Here is a 22515-nt window from a genome sequence, read left to right on the forward strand (position 1 = left end):
TACGAAGCCAGAGGTCCCGGGTTCGAATCCCGGTTAGGACATGGATGTTTGTGTTTGTTGGGGTATACTACCGAATAGGGGTATTCCTCTAAAAAAAAGTTGGTAGAGAAATGTTATGGTATGCCAGAGACCCGGTTCGAGTTCTGGTCGAGCCTGCGTCTTTCCATGAAAATTCTATGAAGAATGTTTCGGTTTGTCTGCCCTGTTGAATACTGAAGAATAAAGGTGAAAATTGATAACGAGAGACAAAAAGTTTAAATTAAAGTCGGTGAGAGTCTAATTGTCACGTAGGAGATCCGGGTTTAATTCCAGGGGTTTGTGATCTAAGGCTTGATGTTGTTAGCTAGTGTTGCCCACGGGACGAGACGGGACAGGCCTTTAAAAATTCGAGACGAGACTAGATTGACCATGTGTCATGAGACAAACGAATATTTTCGAAACGAGACAGCATTTCCACGAGACTCCACGAGACGAGACAGGGCAAAGTCTCGTCTCGTGGGCAACACTATTGTTAGCACAGCGCTACGACGCCAGGGGTTCCGGGTTCGAATCCCGGCCTGGGCATGGGTGTTCTTTGTGAGTGCCTTTTCATAAATATCACATTATCAGTCATCTTCGGGGTTAGCTAACTGTGGCTGAAAAGCGAAGTAAAATAAAGAAAATCAAATCAAACCGGTGATGGAGAGACATAGTGGCTAGGGTCCTACTTTAACTTGTAGGTCCATTCCCGATTAACCTTTCTGTGCATAAAGTGAACTTGAAAACAAGGGCAATATTGAAATAAATGCAATAGGACCAACCCTAAACGCCTGAATCTAATACCCAGATCTGTTGCTTATACTTATAAAGGAAGTTTATGGAATGGTCCATATAAGGGTTAGCGGCAAATAAGATTTTTACAGAAGGGATTCTGAATCCCCAGCCCTCCAGCGTGTCCATCCCGCCTTGTACATATTTCAAGCGCCTCACGAGTGACTGGATACAACAGAAAACTGCGATTTAAATGTGTTTTTTTTCCTCGCAACCGGAAGTACTATCAACGGCGTAGCAGGGAATTAAAATAACGCCGAATAAAACAGGACGAAGAAGGAAGGAAAGAGGGGAGGAGGGAGAGGAGAGATTCTTCCGTTCAAATGCCAACTTTCCTCCGGTCCCTTTGTACCCTGTTGTTCCCGGACATCAGGTTTTCCGGGGGAGGGGAGAGAAGGGATCTCCCTAAGGACCGAAAAAGAGTGCAAGAGGGGGGAGGGGATGAGGGAAAAAAGAGAGGAGAGGATGGACGCAACTCCCGGAAAGCTATTCCGGGTCCGAGTCCCCAACTGCTACATGTGACTGGGAAAATAGCACGGGTGCAGGGGGAAGGATGTATAGGGGAGTATCGCCTAAGTAACAGCCCTCGGGGAAAGTGCCCTGAGTTAGGGTTGCGGGGGGGATGCTCACGTCAAAGAGGAAAGGGGGGTCTTTCGGAAGGGGATGAGACGGGACAAGGCGTCGTCTTGACTCAATTGTGATGGACTTCTGTTCTCTTCATATCGTTAAACCTGGCTTCTAGGTTCTTCGGGGCATCTTTTTTTCTGATGTACATCTTTTGGTTCAATCCTGGTAATGGGTTTGTCGTCTCTGGATGCCATTCTCAATTCCAGTGTCTCAATCTCAAAAGGTTTATCCCAGGGCCGATATCGTCACAAGCTCTAACAAGGTTGAATGACGTAGGTTTGGACCAAAGTCTACTGATAGACGCTATCGAACAATGAATTTTCATAGCTATGTCAAGATTGTTTTATCTAATAGATTTCTGCATGCAGGGTGCACAAGTGTGCTCCATATAAGCACAGACCCATTGCTGATCTCAAATACATGTATTTTTAAGTTTGAGTTAGTACATGTACACAGTGTGCTGTGCGTATTAACGGGTAGGGGGATGTCGGGAATCCACCCCATTAAAAATATCCTGGCCTAAGAAAATTATTCTTATGCCTTCCAGGGATGTTTTTATCCCCTTCAAGCAAAATGGAATTGAAAGAACAAAGTATACCATGTCTTAACTATGTGACAAACACAACTGAAAAATTATTCGTGTCCATTATTGATCCAGTCATGAAAGATTTCGCTACCAAAAAGGATGCAGCTTTGTGGACAAAGAAGGATAAATGAACAACCTCACTTTCCACTATGTTTTTATGGCATAGTTCTGACATTTTACACGTTTTCATGGCATAGTTCTGATATTTTGCATGTTTTCGTGGCATATTTCTGATATTTTACATGTTTTCATGGCATAGTTCTGACATTTTACATGTTTTCATGGCATAATTCTGATATTTTACATGTTTTCATGACATATTCCTGATATTTTCCATGTTTTCATGGCATAGTTCTGACATTTTACATGTTTTCATGGCATAGTTATGATATTTTCCATGTTTTTATGGAATAGTTTTAACATTTTGCATGTTTTCATGGCATGGTTCTGAAATTTTGCATGTTTTCATGACATAGTTCTGATATTTTGCGTTTTCATGGCATACTTATGATATTTTGCATATTTTCATGCCATAGTTCTGATATTTTGCATGTTTTCATGGCATAGTTATGATATTTTACATGTCTTCATGGCATGGTTCTAAAATTCTGCATGTTTTCATGGCATACTTATGATATTTTGCATGTTTTCATGGCATACTTATGATATTTTGCATATTTTCATGGCATACTTATGATATTTTGCATGTTTTCATGGCATACTTATGATATTTTGCATGTTTTCATGCTATAGTTCTGACATTTTACATGTTTTCATGACATAGTTATGATATTTTCCATGTTTTTATGGAATAGTTCTAACATTTTACATGTTTTCATGGCATGGTTCTGAAATTTTGCAAGTTTTCATGACATAGTTCTGATATTTTACATGTATTGAAGTGTTCACAAGAAACTTGTAGGTAGGTTAGATAGACGTTAAGTTTGAACTTGGCAATAGAAATTTGGTCAAATTTAGTTATTAAATCAATAGCTTTTAGCATTGAGTTTGGGTTTTCTCACAATCGACATGTAGCGTGTGTTTCTGAATTACGTGTATCTTATCACAAGATTTAATGACCTATGTTAGACCCAATGTTCTAAGGTACTTAGAACCGAAAGACAAAAGTTTAGTTTACTGACTGGTAACATATACGAGTATACAAGTTTTAAATCCTCCGCCCAAGAAAGCTAGCTCCCAAAATTAATTTAAAAAATACGCCACTGAGTGAACATCCTTCCCCAAAGCAAAAGGCTTAATTCAGACAGTACCTGTATACCTCAAGAATAACAATCTTTGGGATGCACATGCAGTCACTTATGAGTAGGTTTCGGATAGTTATGCACTAAAATACCTTTAAATATGCATGCAAATATGATCTTAAAATGATCGCAATATGCTCTTTAAATGATGAAAATATGCATTTAAAATTTTAAAAATGTACATCAAAAAATTTATCAATAGCTCGTAACTACTTATCAATTCCACTGTTTAAAAAAATATGGTTTGGCTTACCTTATTGACAATTGACCATATTTTACATATTGTTTTTGTATATGTATCTTTATCATAAGTCCACTAACTGTTTCTGACTTCACTGAACTTCACGATTAGCAGAAGGTGGAATTTCACCAGCCACCGTAAAACTAACGATTCTCCCACTCGAAAACAACAGGTAGACAAAGGTTAAAATTACGCGCATTACCACTACACTGCATTAGTACCTGTTCTAGCACGGGCATTTCCAGAGGGACGTGACTCACCTGCGAACAAATATAACAAAACCGGCCTTGACTGCGAAGAACACCTGACAAATAAATCAGGTTTCAAAGGAAAGGAAATTACAAATTTTCAGACAGGAACGGCAAAATATGCATTTGTAAGAAAAAAATCGGTAAAATATGCAATATATCCTGAAGACACTGAAAATATGCATTTGCATATGTTATATGCAAAATGCACAACTATCCGAAGCCTACGTTATGAGTCACTGCGAAGGTTGTTCCACCCATCTGTCATTAGGTACAGATAAGTGCAGATATAAATAAGAACCGAAAAAATATCAACCTTACCACAAATAAATTGTCAAAAAAGAGAAGAGTAAACGTTTTGTTGTAAAAAAAAACTATTCATTTTAAGTAAGGTATTTGATTATTTTTACCTATCAAAATTAATGGCGGGGATAAGGTTAAATGTTGAACTGTTGAATTAGATGTATGAACGGACGCAATAAACGTAAATGTCCTTCTGAGGATTCGAATCGAGGACCCTTGAATTGGTAGGCATGGAGACAATTATTTGTAAAGAAAGATTAAGAAGGTGGTTTCAAAGAAGCAGACACGTCTTATCTGTAGAAAGAAGTGAGAAAAACAGGAAATCATAAGGGCTGTAATACGAAAATATAAGGAGAAAGGTTATTGAATCTGAATGGAATAGTTACAACCCACAAGTGCTCGTGACTGTACAATAAATAAGAGCAAATAGGAGACAATCTTTTACTGAGGAAAGTATTTGGTCCTTATTTATGAGAATTATAAGGAACGTGGTTGTGGAGCAGGGTGTGGTAATTCAGGAATGAAGCGAAAAATAACGAAGTGAATAATACTGCAGTCAGCAGTTGTCTGCGCGAAGGTGAAGCATCTGTGCTCAGTGGCAAAGTGATGGATTAGGACCCCTGCATCTGTTTCATCTGGCGCCTGCTCTCCGCTATCCGAAACCCCTCGTCTTCCACCCAATACAAGCTGACGGCCAGATTTTGGTACCGCTCGCGTGCAACCAGAAAAACCGTCAGGGTGATACATCCGCTCTGACTGAATATATCTGTCACAACTTCCTTTTATCCGTGTGAGAGGTCTTTTGGACGAAAAGAAAATGTTTTCTCAATTTTTACTTTGCTATATTTCCACTGCATCAGCAACATAATGCACCTGATCCCAATATGGCCTACCTAAGGTTTGCGATTATTTCTAATGGTGTACAAAGTCGGAAAGGTAAAACTAATTGCAAGATTCAAAAGAGAGAACATTTCTGGACGTTTACTGAAAATTGGAGTCAGTTCCAAATAATGACATGGGTGCAGTGAAAATTTTGTTAAAAAGTAACGTTTAGGCCATATTGAGTACATATGTACCCAATATGGCCTAGTAATATATTTTGTTCCTTCACATCAAAAATGCAACAGAAATTGTAAAGAAAGTACCTGCATGTTATTGCATAGGTAGATAAGGATATTAATACACTTATGTTTTATTTACATAACGACATAATGAGATTATACAACAAAATAACATCGTTATGTGCAAACATTCTTGCTATTTTTTACTCTTTCCAACACGGGTTTGCAGAGTGTAGCAACAACCAGCAGGCTGTTATTTTCAGCCCCCCAAATGGCGAAAACACAAGAAACTAATACGTCTGTTCACGATGACTGGATTGTAAGAGAAGTGTAGAAAGTGATAACTAGAGACCGCATTTTTATGTAATATCGAAGTACAAAATATGTACCTAAATATGTATTATCAAAAGCATATGTGGCTAAATATGTAGTATCACCGAATATATAATAATAATAATAATAATAATAGAGTATCTAAGCAATTTCAAGAATTCTGCTGGATATTTATTTTATTTCAATATATTCAACGTAATTTTAGACATAAGTTGTTCAAATTAAAATGTGTAACAAATTTATAAACTCAAAAAAGCACAGCAACGTGCACATATTTAAGAAACAAATTTTGTCAACTATTAATTACTTTTCACATCGCAAATTCTTGTGGAATATGTAAATATGTACGAGAGCTCTTCGTAACACACAAATTGTAAAGAAAAGCGTCTACAGAAAGAACAATCGAATGAAAATACATACTACTATTGTACTTCTTTGTACAAGGGAACATATTGTGTAACTCGCTACGTACAGGAAAGTAGCTTTCGTGTCCACCGATGACAAGTTTCTAGGTGATTTGTCTAAACCTAAAAGCGAAACGAAAATATGTATCCAGAAAAGGGGGAGGGGAAACAAACTCCAGCATCTTTCGATAAATAACAGTTAGAGTATTTTTTTTCTTCAGTCTGTCTTTCGACTTGGCAGTCAATTTTAGGTGACCGTAAGCACTGTGCAGTGTGCATCTCATTGATTGCAAAATATGGCATCACATGAGATACAAATATTCTTCAACAGGTTTCAGAGATCAAAAATATAAGAAAAAGGACCAAGATAGGAAAAATTGACGAAATATGTTGTTTTATGTAAAGTAAGTTAGGAAATATCTAAAATATGTAATATCCTGCCAAATATGTAAAAATATGTAACAAAACTTATGCAAAATGATGCTCAATGTATGTATCTAGAAAGGAATAGAATATGTAATTACATACAAATCCTAGCTCTAGTGATAACAATACATTCCTATACTTGGTAAATATTCATTCTTTTCTCGTCAAATAAGAACTACTTTCCTTTCTGACAGAACACTATTATTCGGGGGTGGTGATCTCAAACGTAAAAGCCCATAAGGTTCCATACTGTACTCTTCAGTTTGGATCACCTATACCTTCGTTTCGGTGGCCTTAATTTCACATCCGGTGTGAATGTGGCAACTAATCCCCTCGTAAATGAAAAAAAAACGAGCTCTGATTGGCTAGAAACAAAGCACGTAGTGACATCAGGGCTCCTCTGAGTGGATGGAAGGAGTCATGTGATGGCTTAGTGGCGTACAAACCTTCTGACGTATAGAAGCAAGTTAGGCTATGGATCGTAAAAACGCAACAAAAAGAGCAGCGTATGAAATCTAGAGAAGTTATTAAGATGGCGCTGTTCTTCATCGGTTTCGAAGACCCCCCTTACTTGGAATATTATCACCGTATCTTCGTTAATTAACAAATTAGTTAATAATTAATTAACATCTCACCAGACTGACTGCTGTCATTACAAACATAAATTAACAAGAATACAATGACAGTCTAGGAAACGCAGAATATAAGATTGGAGTATAAATGAGTCAGGTCACGTGTAATTTCTTTGATTTGAAATATGATATAAAGTGTCTTATTTTTGTAACTTTTGGTTAATCGCTACGATGGGAATGAGTGATGATATGATGAAACTGATGAAGGGACACTCATAAAAGGAACACCCTTGTCAAGGCCGGGATTCCAACCCGAGACGTGGTATCGCACTGAGCTAGCCACGCAAGTTTGCCCACTGCACCTCATAGCGCCTTCTAAAGCTGCTTACTTTAATGAACGATGACAAGTTATGTACAGTCACTGGCAATGAAAATGGGACATCTAGAACCTCAAATACTCGCTTACCTGCAAGGCGTTATGCGTGTTACCTAACTCTGAGACGGTGGTAGAAGCTGCCACTGGAAATTTGCTATTAAAATCCACTTATCGCCGTTGAGTTAGGCAACACGCATAACGCCTTGCAATAAGCGAGTATCTCAGGATCTAGGTGTCCAATTTTATTGCCGGTGACTGTACAGCTGAGAGGATAAATGTGATAATGTAGAAACAACTTATCTATTTGCACTCTGACCAACAGAAATAAGAGCACTTACGAACTGGAGATTTTCTTTGGGTGTCTTGAAAACAATAATATTTATCTGGCAACAGTTTTTGTTCTTTCAGAAACTGAAAGAAATTGAAAGAACAAATGACATTTTTTTACACTCTGAATCAATTGAGAAACAGGGGGAAACCAATATCTCGCCCCCCTATTCTATTGCAATTTTCAACTCTCGAGGTTTTCTTCGTGCAACTATTTGATCACTTGAAGGAATATTTTATGAGGGGTGGAAGGGGAGGAGTAGTGTAACGATTCGTTCATCTGAGATTCACGATTGTCCTTTTTTCTTCTTTTCTTTCCCTCCTTTGTCTTTTTCTTTTCTTCTCTTTCGGTTTGCTTGAATTATTTAACCACTCTGCCCTGCTTCTGCATACCACAATACCCTTTGCTCGCCCCCTACCCTCGTTCGTCGCGCGGCTCACTGGTTACGGAATGTGACTGTACGCTGCTGACTCGATTTAGCCAATTCAGTACAAAATAACTTCCATCGACCCGAAGAGAGGGGGGGGGAGGGAGAGGGGGAAAAAAGCAGGAAAAAGACGACGAAAAAATGTCACACTTCCCGACAGAGAGAGATGAAAACCAGTTACGGAAAAAAAAAGAGAGGGAAGAGAAAAAATCGTTTCGCGGCCTCGGACTGCTACTCCCACCTGTAGAGTTGCTGCGAACTGACAGTAAGGCCCTACCTGTGGCTGTTCGGTGTGAAGTGCGCAATAACCATTGTTGGTTTAGTATTTTTTGATGGCGTCAGCCTGTTTCTTAGTAGGCACTCAACATTTCCATGAACATCCACTTCTTTACGTCACGGCTATAATTACCTGTGCTTGCCTTCATCATGTAGCTCTTTTGCGTGGCTTGGTGGTTAACGTGGCACCCTACAATACCAGTAGTCCTAGGTTTAAATATTGGTTAGATACAGGGGGAGATTGCTAAAATTTGGGTCCATAAGCTACCCTTTGTTTTGGGCCCTGCCAACATTATTATTATTAATAGTTTTGTTATCATGGTATTCACTTCCACCAATTACATAAATAACCCGTAGCGCAACAGCCAGTGAGGGTCAGGGCCTACCTACAGACTGCTCACTCCCACTTTCCAGTTATGGGGTGACGTGTGGTCAGCACAACGAACCCTCAGTCGTTGTTGTAGATTTCCATTCGTAGCTTCCCAATTTCCTCATGATGGTGGGTGGCCAACGATCCCACACAGGCCGAGATCTCATAGACTCATAGAAACTCGAACCAAAGCATGACGTCTTAGACCCGGTGCGGGATCCACTAATTGCATGCTCTGTATTAGTAACACTTGCAAACCTTAAAATATAAACACATCTGATTCAAATTATTCATTGAACTTTGATAAAACAATATACTTAAATTTAACAAGATAACACTAACCTAAAACTGTTTAATTCTGGCTTTCATGGCAGCAAACTGATGAATGAGAGACTCAAAGCCAATGTCTTGCACGACATTCGCATTCGTTGTGAAGGATGCCAAACTATAAAGCATGGTATCCGACGCTGAATTTCTGCGGGCAGTTTTAATTCTTTTTAGAATACCGAACGAGCGTTCTCGACTGGCAGTTTATGGTAAAATACTCACGAAAATTCTCAGAGCAATATCAAGATTTTGGAAAAGCAATCCTTTTTCATGAAGAAAGCAAGTAAAACGACTTGACATGCAGTTTTATTGTGCTATTATCATGAATTTTAATAGTCGATGAACCCCTTCAGAGTCTCATTCTTGTGCTAGTTTATAGCGTATGATAGCCTAGTGCCAAATCCCCTCTGGTTAGGTATGGACTGTGTTTGTCTCTTCATCAATTCATCCTCATCGTTTCGATGAATGAAGGGAGGTAGAAACGTGAGGTGAGCCAGTGGAACAGCACCCGACAAGAAATGATCTGTTGCCTGCTGGCCTTTGTTGCCAAATGTATATTTCGTGGAAACATGGCGACACATAGATATTTTGAAGTAAACAATTTAAGAGTCGTCAAGTAACTATTAATAACGTTACTTCCACTGTAAGAATTAAACATTTTCCTTTGGGGGGGGGGGAATGCCCACTCCAAGGCTACCTGCAGGATTTTTTTGGAGGGTGGGGCATAGTAAGATTTCATATCTTGCCCTTCAGTCATCAAAACTTGTATTGTTGTTGTTGTTATTATTATTGACATTATAATAATATTATTGCTATATTATTATTACTTTACAAATCATAAAATTCAAATTGAATTGCAAATTCTTTCACGTTGAATACAAGTTCAGACTCGATTGATTTAAAATTCTTCGGTACATCGGCACGTATGGCCATTTTGCACCCTTCAATACAGGGTGTATCATAAGTAATAGCGCAAATTGACACAGTTGAATGTACACGATAATAGAAGCAAGAAAGTCTCAGTAAACATGGATCCGCAAACGAGCCGTTTGCGAGATAATTGCGAACGTGTGGTTACAAGCCGGCACCGACTTCGTTGATACTCAAAGGACAACATTCACGTAGTACACCGTGGATTGCATTTTGCAGACTAACGAGGCTCTGGCGCCTGTGAGACTTGTGTGCTGTCCATATATGTTTGTGATTGTCTTGTTTTATCTACTTGCCACTCATCCTCATCTTTGCAATTATCCAAGAGTGGCAGAAATGAGAAGTGAAATAAATCAAATCAATCAATAAGTTTTATTTTACTTCTGCGCAAGGGGAAATTCATTTCTCGCGTTGATCTGTCCACGAAGGATGAGTAGAGGAAGGGAAAAAATCTCTACCGGGGGAAAAAAAGAAGGCGGTAAGAAGGGAGATCGAGGCGCAAAGACTTATGGGAAGATCTCCCTTCATGTGACAGGGCTAGTGTGAGCGGCGCTATATCCTGACGTCACGCGATTTCTCGCTTTCAGTCATAGATTGAGCCCGTCATTTGGAGGAGAAGCCACGAGATCTCGACGTTCTTTTGTCCTCAGTGACATCTATCGCTCCCTCCCCCCTCTCTCCGCGTCTCTTCCAGTCCACACACACAGGCGGATGAGGCATGGGAAACGGATAAAGGCACGCCAACCTGACAAGGGTCCATAGACATGCGACCATCGGAATTGGGATTCAACCGTTTCGGTTTTCAGTTCATCGCGTGGTGGTCACGATGGGAACTATAGGGTGTTTATAAAGTTACTAGCAACTTCACAGTTTAATAGGAAAATGTGTAATTGGCAAATAGGAACAAACACTGGTTCATGTCATACACTAACTAAAAATGTTTTTATTGTTTGCAGTGCACAAGCACGTTTTCAAATATGGATCTTCTAGGTTCCTTCACAATATAACCTTGGGATTTTTGATAAGGTACGTCCAAGATGAAGTGAACCAAACTAAAGTGGGATGAGGTTATGAAGCACACCACTCGTACCGTTCCTCCCGTCGAGAAGAAGTTATTGTAACTCGGCGTCGAATAGGGCACAGCCATCTCACCCACAGTCACTTTCTGCAAGGGCTGGACACCGTAATGTGTCATGTGTGTAATATCATCTTAAGTGTTCGGCTCATTTTTATAGAATGTGCCGGTTCTAGAGAAATATTTGTAATCTTCCCAATTGTTGAGACATGACGACAGCGTTTCAACTGTTTTTAGCTTTGTGAGGAGAGCACGTCTCTTCCTCTGCATATGAAGACGTTTTTAGTCTGTCAGTACCATTTTAACGTGTTGTGTACAGTCACGGACACTTCTGTGTTGTAACAGTACCATTGACTTTATATTCACAATATTTACATAAATCGGACAATTCATTTTATTTCCCACAGATGGAGCTAAATACTTATGTAAACAGCTCACTGTGCTGTGATGTAACGAAAATATTTTCTTAAAATTCTAACCAACTCATATAATTAGGATTTACCTCAACAAGTATACTACCTCTCAGCAGAAGAAACTAAAAGCAAATTCGATTTTGCACTGTAAATAGCAGACAAATGCCATCATAAATTAAAAGTGCTTTCAAGTCAAGAGTTAAGCGGAATTCAGAAATATTGATTCTGAAATTGTAATTCGCCCGTAGCTTCTACGTCTGATATTATTGTATTTGACATATGCATTATTATACGTAAGCGGAATTGTTAGGTTAGGATAGGCAGGTTTAGACCTCTTAGGATTTAGTTTTAGCGTTTGGTAGCAGCTGGATGTATCCAACACCAGACCCGTGTTTTTCCGACAGTATGATTGTGAAGCTGCATTGGAGCTATTTTTATATGCTACACTTTTCACCCTGTAATCGCATGTTTTTACTTTATTTCTTCACAAGATTGTTTTGTATTGGTACAGGTAAATTAACCTCGACGTAAGATGATAAAACAATAAGAAGAAAGAGAGAAGGAGATTGATTGATTTCCTTTATTTAAGTTTCCTTTTCTAACACTTTTTACTAATCGCAAAGAAGAGGATGAGAGATGATAGGATGAAATTGATGAAGGGGCACTCACAAAGGACACCCTTGCCCAGACCGGGATTCGACCCAGAAACTCCTGGCGTCGTAGCGTGCTGTGCTAACCACTCCGCCACTGAGATAGGGGGAAATAGAAGAGAAAGAGAAAGGAAGCTTAACTGTCATCTAGGTACTCGCTTGGTTATTTCTGCCACTTTTGATTAATCGCGACGATGAGGATGAAAGCTGGTGATATGAAACTGAGGAAAGGATAATCACAAACACATACGGAGAGGACACCCAACAAAAGTTCCACAGGAGATTATACTGATTGTGGGTACAGTCGCCAGAGCCTCGTTAGCCTGCAAACATGCACTATAAGGTGGAACAGAGGTTGAAACTTGAGTAGCTTTTGAATAGACCACTCCTAACATTTCAGTATTCACTTGATCTTATAAAGGAAAAATATTTCTCAAGGTATCCAACTGCAGGGTTTAAACCCGAGTTTTCTCGCAAAAAAATCTAGTAATGTTAAACAGCAAACATTAAACATTTTAATACAAACGGCGTTAATAATATAACACAGGTGAGGAATAGACAAGGAAAATCGCCAGAAGCAAAATAATCGATTATCGGTTCCCGAAAAACCGATCCTCCTCCAATGGAAATGCCGTGACACAGAATAGCAGGCCCACAGATACACATTATCGTTTCATGTGACGTGCTGAAGGTCTTTCCCCGTCACGGCATGCATACATAGAGAGGCCTCCTATCTCGCGAGGCTCTGCAGTGATACCACCCTCAAATGCCACGAATAATGTTTGTTATTTAAAGGAGAAGGCGGTTGATGCCTTCAATATCGTTCTCGCTGCTGGGACGAGGCACGCTTTCTGATACGGCACGATCACAATTAGATTCTTAAAAAGAAATTGATATAAAAACACGCAGTGTTGCCATCTCATAAAAAATGGTTAAGTAGTTGAGGACTGGCCGAGAAAATTGCAAAGATGTGATGTTTTTATCGGCAATCCTTAAATATATGTAGCCGGTCTCCGTGTGGTTGGTACAGGGGTCCCGGGTTCGATTCCCGTTCTGAGCATGGGTGCTCTTTGTGAGAGAAAAACAAAGGAAACAAATCATCAATTTCATCATATCATGACTCATTTTCAACTTCGCAATTAGCCAAAAGTGGCAGAAGAGCGAAGTAAAGTAAACAAAATTGACAATAAACAACCAATAAGTTAAATATGTACACATACACACTAACATGTTACAGGAGAAGATAAACACTAACAATAATGGAGGCTCCAGCCCTTTTTCTCAGGAGACAGCCTCTTTTTTGGCAAATATGTTCTAAGAATGTCGTGAATCCAACTAAAATAAAGATACAAATTTTGATATGTGATAATAAAACATTTAGTTTATAAATTAATACAAGATTGGATTAGAAGTAATTAATTCTTGCGTCGGAGTGCTCTTCCTAAAAAGAGCTCAACTAGTAACAGCATCAATAACTACGCAGTACATTTTAATATAAGTCGTTCTCTCAAGTCAAATTGCATCTCACACAGAGTTCCAAGTTTTTCCTCTTTGTTTCCTTGCACTTAAAGCATGAATACAATACAAACAAAAATCGATTATTCATTCAGCAAAGAGTATGGGGAAGGAAATCTACTTCTTAAGTTCCTGGACCTTCATATCCTGCCCTCAAACGACGACCCATGCCGAAGAGGGGGAAAGGGGGCGCCTCCTCATTGCTTAAAGCTCCCTCCAACCTCAGCCATAATGCACACTAATCCAAAGACTTTGTCAAACTAAATCTCTACACGGCCTGATATTATTTACCGGTGCAGCGGCAGGCTAAAGACTGTAAGGTTGGTCTGAAACTTAATTTATGCCACAAATATTTCACGCAGCTACTACGCAAGATAGCTTTTGCCGGCCCCTGATATCGCTCCGCAGAGCCCCCGCCATAAATCTTCTCGTTCCTATGGACCAAAACGGGAGAAAGAGAATCTTCTTCCAATTACTCTTGTGGCTCCAATTATCGTCTCTTTATTTGCTTGCAAGGCACCGCTGTCACGGGCAAGTACAGTAAGCGCCTAAAGTTGTCGCAACAGAAAAACATGCTCACCAATGTTTGTTCTATCATAATTCGGTATCCTTAAATGGTATGCAACGTGTATATACAAAGTCGCATTGTGCTGCATACATGTAAGGGGCAAGTGAAATAAATTAAATCACCCGCTCTCACAACTTTAATCGCTGAGCGTACAATTGGCTACATATTGTCAATATGGCCTATTGTCTAATCTCGTCATCTTCGAAATTGCGATAGGCAGCCTGAGTAAGTGTTTCTTTTCTTGTCAGTAACAAATATGCACCTGTTCTCATTTTCATATTCGATTGGATGTGTCCACTTTATGCACGGTAAGGCTAATCGGGACTGAACCTACAATTTAAAGTGGTATGAGTACAACTGTGCCATGTGCTTCCACCGCGATTCGAATGCGGGACCACTTGATTAGAAGGCGACAACGTTAACACCGGGAAGGCCATTTTCACATTATAGCTTGTTAACAATTAACTATACTCTGTCTCGTTAATTTGTGGTGCATAAAGGAAGAGAAGATTAGAAAGCAAGTGGACGGAGGAAAGGAGTAAGCGCAGCTGCAGCTTCATTTCCCCTCCATGCACTCACTTTCCCTCTTAAGCGTTCATTGGTCGAGCCCTCTCGAACCACTACTTGCGCACAGAACTTGTCTTCGTTCGCTTGATCCACAGTGAACGGATATGTCACGATATAGCAATTTTAGCGACTATCTCTGGAGCAAGGCTACGCATAGCTGAAGAGAAGGGGAGGATCAAGTGGGCAGAGCGAAGCAGAACATGCTGCTGCAAATGCTGGTAACTGCAACCCTCCCCCACGCAATACCATTCCCTCTCACGTGTTCCATCACTTGCGCAGAAACTTGTTTTCGTTCGCTTGCTCCAGAGATAACCGGGATAGAGTATAGTGCTACCGCAACTAGATCTGTTGCATTTGAAACACTGATGACGTCGACGATACCTGATTTCTCCCAGCGTAAAGATGATTTTTTTTCTATAGAATCTCTACATAGTACATGTTCTGCGTGTACCAAATCTTCACGTAATTACACGATATCACTGAGCACATCTGTTGCGTCTGGATATAGGCACTTTGGAAAAAGTGTACCCACTCCTTTACCTATCCTCACCTGTTTACTAATAAATCTCAGTCTCATAATGTAATATCGTTCACTAAAGTCCGATGAATACGACGACAACTTTGCAAACTCAAAATTCACCCCCACCCCCACTTTCTTTCCCCTCTGTCTTCTCTGTTTTCAAAACATGTCAACATGGCATCATATTAAGAAATGACGTATCTCTCTTTTTAAATTACCTCGGACAATACCTTCGGTTGTTACGAATGAACTTTGATCCCGTGTTCTGCGTAAAGGTGGAGATGTCGGACCCTGTTATTGTTCTGACTTACCGGCAGGAGGGGGAGGTGTACTATGACGCAGGGGGTACGTTCACCCTCCTCCCCCCGTTGAAAGACATGCGGTGGAGATAATTAAGCCAAGTGAACAAAGTAATTAGAAAATAAACAAGCAGGTTGGAAGAAGAAATCCAGTTTTTACCTCCCTCGAGTTGAACAGCCGGAAAAAAATTACAAGATGTGTAAGCGAGTTCGTTGTTTTTTTCCTCTCTCCCTTTCGCCGGAAGCGCCTGTGTCTTTATTCCTGATCGTGTACAGGGAAGAGGGGAAGAGGGTAAGTACCCTGAAGTATTGTGTTTCGAAAAAGAAACGAGACAGCATTTTGCTTCTGGGTGTGTACCCTGAGATAATGCAGTGTATTTACGTTGAGATCTACTCACATGCATCTGTGTTGTGGTCAAAAGGGTGCAGTGGATGTACACTGAAGAGCAAAATTTCTTTACAATCTAGCCCTAAATGATCTTAAGAAGCACTATAGATAAGCCACAAAGACACACACACTTGTCCAGTAACTAAGATTTAAACCTAAACTGGATTTTGTTTTAAATCTCTATAGTTGAACAGTAAACCAACGATAGAAAAACTCTCCTACATTTTTTGCAGCCCTCACAAGTGTCCACTATGCCCACTCCTTGTCACACATCTACTCTGTAGCCCATTTATGCACACGTCCAACCCAGCATATGAGGAGAGAGCGTGCTAATCGTAGTGTAGATCATAGGGGTCCTGTGGTAGATATTTGGTCCTTGACGGAATTGCATTAAATTTGGTATGCAATGCAACGAAACTTAGTTTCCTTCCCTTAGTCGAATCCATAAAATTCCTTTCGCCTAACACTCAGAGAAGACACAGAGTTGGAAATAGAATTACTAAATTTTGCTCTTCTTCCAAGTTACAAATTTTCAAGTTAACAATATAAGTAACCGAAAAAGTAATTGTTGATAATATCACTTCTATTGCAAAAAAGTAACTCTGGTACAGTTACAGCTACTTACTTTCAAATTGACTACTTACAGTTAGAATTCCTAAGAAAGTAACTGTTACTTCCAAACGCCAACTTATTGTCACGCCTGCCAGTGAGATATATCGCAAATTAAACATAGTTTTGGTAGAATAACTAGTACAAATGCTTTGGAGAAATCAGCTATCAGGACAATTTGTGAAGTGAAGTTCAAAGCATCTATAAAAGGACATTTAGAAATGTGCCTATGGCGAAGAATGGAGAGTGTGAAATTGACGGACAAATTAAGAAATAGAACTGTGTTGGAAGGACTTGGTGAAAGATGAGCAATGCTGGAAGTGATAGAACCAAAAACTCAATATGCTGACCAAGGCAGAATTTATTTTATTTTAAAACATAAACTAAACGTTACGTTTCAACCTTCTAGCAAGGTTTTCTCCAGACTCTGCACCCAATACAAATGAAATAAGATACAAAACAGGAAGATATATATATCTCCACAAATATCACTCCCCTCAAGACACAAGATTATTGGAAAGTTGTTTATCTGGAACATTGCTTTCCAGGTGTTCTAGCAGGTGGTCTTCTTCTATCAAATGTTGTTTCACCTGACAGGCGATTGAGATAAACATTTCATTTCATCTGGAACGTGGTTGGACTCCTTACCTCACGTTCCTTTTCCTAATCGTTTCTATATTCATGTTAGAAAGGGTAGAAAGGACAAGAGCGAAAGAGAAGAGAAGAAGAAAGAGGAATGAAGAAAGAAAGTATAAGGAAAAAGAACGTGAGATATGGAGTCCAACCACGTTCCAGATGAAAGTAAATGTTTATCTAAATCGCCTGTCAGGTGAAACAGCAGTTGACAGAAGAAGGCCAGCTGCTGGAACACCTGGAAAGGAATGTTCCAGATAAACAACTTTCTAATAATCTTGTGTCTGGAGGGGAGTGATTTTTGTGTATATATATATATATCTTCCTGTTTTGTACCTTATTTCATTTGTATTTGGTACAGAGTCTGAAGAAGACCTTGCTAGAAGGTTGAAACGTAACGTTTAGTTTATGTTTTAAAATAAAATAAGTTCTGCCTTGGTCAGTATATTGAGTTTTTGGTTATCACGGAAACAAGGCTTAATGATGTTATAAGTGATAGAAATTGACTGGAACACTGGCTAAGAAGGAACTGTCTCATAAAAGATGCACTGAAACGAATGGTTAACGGTGAAAGGATCAGGGGATGAAGGGGATATTATATGATAAATGATGATAGGTTGATTCTATGATGACTATAGAGTAGCCGTGCAAGATCGGAAAGCCTGATGGTTACACTGAAGCCTATTCTGCATTTTTAATAGTAATTTTATTATAAATTTATACAAATATGAATATATTGAGAGAAGCCAAAATTAAATTACGTTCACTAACCTTTCCTAGTTCATTCCTGATTAATTGATTTGATTCATTTTGCGTTACTTTTCTGCCACTTCTGGATAATCGCAAAGATGATTATGAATGGCGATAAGATAATATTGATGAACGACAATCACAAACATATATGTACAGCACAGAAATCCCATAGGGTGGGTTCAGACGCCAGAGCCTCGTTAGTCTGCAATATGCAGTCCAGGGTGTATTGCGTTGAAGAAAGGTTGACTGTTTGGTGTTTGCAGAAAAGGTAACCCCGCTAATATATATGTATGATTTAAATGAAGTCCAGGAGGTTCAAGGTTCGATTCCCAGCTGGAAATATTGACTTCTATATTACGCTGAGCACAAACTTTGATGTGAATATCTCACTCATACTTAAATTGCACGATGGAACACATTTTTCAATCAGATTTTTCTCACAAGGTGGGGGGGACTTGAAGGATTCCAGTCTACCCTTTGTTTTGAGCGGCTCTTCCTTGTTTTCCTACTTCGCACGAAGAGACTTGACTCTGTAACGACAGCTTAAGTACAAAAGTTTCTGCCCGTTTGATTCTTCTCCTCTCTTTTTTTTCGTTCCCTGAATTAATGCAAGGGAAGGGGGAGAGGAGACAAAGGAAAGTATTAAATACCTGAAAGTTTCGCGTCTTATAAAAGGTGGGAGAATGGAATCGCTCTGAAAAACAGAAACAATAAGTCCGACTCTCTTAACACTAGGAAACAAGTCCCGGTAAATGAGATTTTTAAAAAAATCCGTGTCCGTAATTGTGGAAATTTTTACATGAACAACTTCTTCTTTTTCATATTTGTCTTTCATCGAAAAAAAGTGGGGGTGAATGTAACGTTGCGGAACTGAAAAGAGATTTAGATGCGAAAAAAAAGAAAAAAAGGGGTAGTGATTGATCAGCATGCAAAGGGGGATAAACAAGCACAATGACAAACGGAAAGAACTCGTAAAAGACATTTACTGTGATCGTCTACCTTTATTCATTTTTTCCTTCCATTTTTTTCCTGGAGAGAAAAGGTAATAAGAGGCATCTTTAATCTTGTAAATTTTCCCCAATTTTTTTCCCCTTCCTTGTCGGAATATTCCTCCTTTGTAACAATGCATGAGAAAGAATTCTTCCCTTCTCTCATATTTATTTCCTACTCCAGCTTACCTTTGTATTCTGGTCTTAGCGTCCTCACTGTCTTCGGATTGGGGCCACTCTTCGATTTGAAATACTGCTGCAAAGAAAAGAGAAGTATGTAAGATATTGAAAAGTGAAAAAAGGGGGGAACAAATAAAGTGAAAAGAAAATACAGTGCATTATTCTCTAGATAAAGTAGATTCGGGTTATGGAGGGGGGAGAAGGGTAACGTAGTAACCAATTCTAAAAAGAACAGAGGGGGGAAAGGAGCATCAGGGGAGCATGATACGAATGACAATCGGAGAGGGCGCAAAGACTCGCCGATCAGAGTTCATTTGTCATTCGGGTCACGGTCAAAGCTTTGACCTTCTGGCCATCAAAGGGACGAGAAATGAGAATGAAACTAATAATACTTATTGTAGACATGGTGGGCATTCAGAGGTCCTTTCTCAGTATTCTAGATGCGCGGTCCTCCAAGGAGGGTAAGGGATAGAGGTCGGCGGAGATGAAGAAGATATTAGAAAGAAAGCAACGGAAGGATGCAACAGAGGTTGGAAAAACATTAGTATCTCCGCGCATGGGTCGCGAAGCACTGCAAGTGAACGTCACTTATCACTGTTATGCGAGTTTTCTTAGCGGCAAGAAAACGTTGTGACTACCCATTCTGAAAATTACTTAACACATCTACAGAACGCTTTGAGTTTGATTTTTTTGCTTTATGCACATATAGACTAATCGGGACTCGACCTACAGTTTCAAGTGGGATCCGAAGCACCATGTGCCTCCACCGGTGTCGAACCCGCACCATTTAATTACTACGCTGTCGAGGAGGTCAAGTATTAAACTGCTTAGAGTATACTTACACAAGCTTCATCGCCAATTAATCCATTCTAGGTAAATCTTTGTGCCCAAGATCGTTGTAGTTCACTCACGATCTTGTTGTCTAGGATAACCAGTTCGGGTCTTGTTCTAGGCAATAATAAAAGTTCGTCAGTGTCTCTTCGCCAATTACATGCAGTCAACATTCATCTAGATGCCACAAATAACCAAAACGTACAGATAAAAATGTTTCAAAGTCCGTTATTTTCTCAGATAGGCTAATCGGGAGTGAATCTACAGTGTGAAGTGGGATCCGAACCACTGTATAATGTGCCTCCTACGGTATTCAAACTCGATACGCCCTCGACAGAAAAAAATTCTGACGATGCAACCATGGGAACACAACCACGAAACAATTGATCGAAAGGAATATATTCTGACGATGCAACCTGGGAACACAACCATGAAACAATTGTTCGGCAGGAATATATTTTGACGATGCAAAACCATGGGAACACAAACATTAAACAATTGTTCGACAGGAATATATTCTGACGATGCAACGATGGGAACACAAACATTAAACAATTGTTCGACAGGAATATATTCTGACGATGCAACCTGGGAACATAACTATAAAACAATTGTTCGACAGAAACATATTCTGACGATACAACCATGAGAACACAACTATGAAACGATTGTTTGAGAGGAAAATATTCTTACTATGTAACCATACAAACACAACTATGAAACAATTGTTCGACAGAAACATATTCTGGTGATGCAATCATGAGAACACAACTATGAAACAATTGTTTGAGAGAAACATATTCTGACGATCTAACCATGCGAAAACAATTATGAAACAATTGTTCGACACAAACATATTCTGACGATTCAACCATGAGAACACAACTACGAAACAATTGTTTGAGAGAACAATATACTGACGATGCAACCATACAAACACAACTATGAAACAATTGTTCGACAGAAACATATTCTGGCGATGCAAAGATGAGAACACAACTATGAAACAAATGTTTGGGAGAAACATACTCTAACGATGTGACCATACAAGCACAGCTACAAAACAATTGTCCGACAGAAACCTATTCTGACGGTGGAACAATGCGAAACACAACTATGAAACAATTGTTTGACCATACGAACACAACTATGAAACAATTGATCGACCATGCGAACACAACTATGAAACAATTGTTGAAAAAAACATATTCTGACTTAGACGAGGAGTTTCTCGCGACTGTCTCTCCAAATACTTCGCAGCGCCAAACGAGCTGCAGATAATATTTATTAATGTCAGAGCTCATCATAATAGAAGGTAGTGGGAGATTCTCAGTGTTTATCACGGCGGAGTGTGAGGAGGGGTCGTGCGTGGAGCGATAAGTGCGGAGGGACGCGGTCACCATCCATCTTCATCCCGAGTCGTCCTTCCTAATTTGTCCTGACTGGCAGCTATGTGGCCCTGGACTCAGGGATTGTTGAGCCCGGGATGTTTCTATAATTTTTTTACACTGGAAGTTCCTTTCTTCTTTTATCCTGTTCTACCAGTGTTTGGAAGTAACAGTTACGTTTCAAGGAATTCAAACTGTAACTTGTCAATTTAAAAAGTAACTAGCTGCAACTATAACAGAGTTACTTTTGCTATAGAAGTAAAGTTATCTTCCCTTCTTCTGTTCTATCAGTGTTTGGAAGTAACGGTTACTTTTTAAGGAATGCTAACTGTAACTAGCCAATTTGAAAAGTAACAAGCTGTAACTGTAACAGATTTGCTTGTTTGAATAGAAGTAACGTTCTAAATAGCTATTGTTATAGTTATTTTTCGATACTTAAATTGTTAAACTTGAAAATTTGCAACGTGAGGGAAATGAATTTGGTAACTCTGTGTCTTATCTGGATGTTAAGGTGACAGTATTTTCGTGACATCACATAAAAACTCGAAATTCGTCATTTCTAATTACGCGCGAAGACTTCAATGTTTTGGGTGGATTTCTGCATTCATTTGGAAGGCACTAGTCGAGCTAGAAATACTGCTTTGTTAATAAGATAGTTGTTTAAGGTGTGTGCATACATAGAGAGCATGGGCATGGGTCTTCTTTGAGAGTGTCCCCTCCTCAATTAGACCATTTGCATTTAGTCACAAGGGAAGAAAAGCAACGCTAAATAATAAACATGCAAACTTACTCTTGTATTTCCTTTCCATCTATGTTGCTGAATGTACGATCATTTGACGATAACTTAATTGTGCTGTGAAAGGTTCCAGGGTGTAACTGAAAAAATGTTATCGAAGATTCTTACTCAGGGTGTTTACAGAAATGACAAATCAAAAATTCTTGAGTTTCTCATGCCTTTTCTTTCCTTTTCCTTGACCTTTTTTTCCTATTTTTCTTAACATTTATTTAATCGCCCTTCTTTTTATGTATACGTAGTTGGAAATCCAGAAAATAGATATTTGTATTGAATATAAAAACCCCTAACAGAAGGTCGGTTAAGATGAAAACTAAAGCTGTACTTTAACAAAAGATTTAGACTTGTTTTAAAAATTAATGCATGTAAAAATCAATGCTTCAGACTTCATCCTGGATGGGGAATGGTTACATTACTTTATTTAAAATTTTTACAAA

At 39.2% G+C, this 22515-nt stretch overlaps 1 protein-coding gene across 10 annotated transcripts in view; it reads right to left on the minus strand.

The window, feature by feature from the left end:
- The window catches only part of LOC145994416 (uncharacterized), a 574460-nt gene that overhangs the window by 386373 nt on the left and 165572 nt on the right, over positions 1-22515 (minus strand). For all 10 annotated transcript variants that reach the window (XR_014442353.1, XM_083130571.1, XM_083130585.1 and 7 more), the window contains exon 2: positions 19076-19142. The gene's annotated coding sequence lies outside the window, so the exon portion shown is untranslated. The remainder of the gene's footprint in view (positions 1-19075; positions 19143-22515) is intronic.

Source organism: Lepisma saccharinum, chromosome 1, assembly GCF_977018435.1.
Source record: "Lepisma saccharinum chromosome 1, izLepSacc3.1, whole genome shotgun sequence".
NCBI lineage: Eukaryota > Metazoa > Arthropoda > Insecta > Zygentoma > Lepismatidae > Lepisma > Lepisma saccharinum.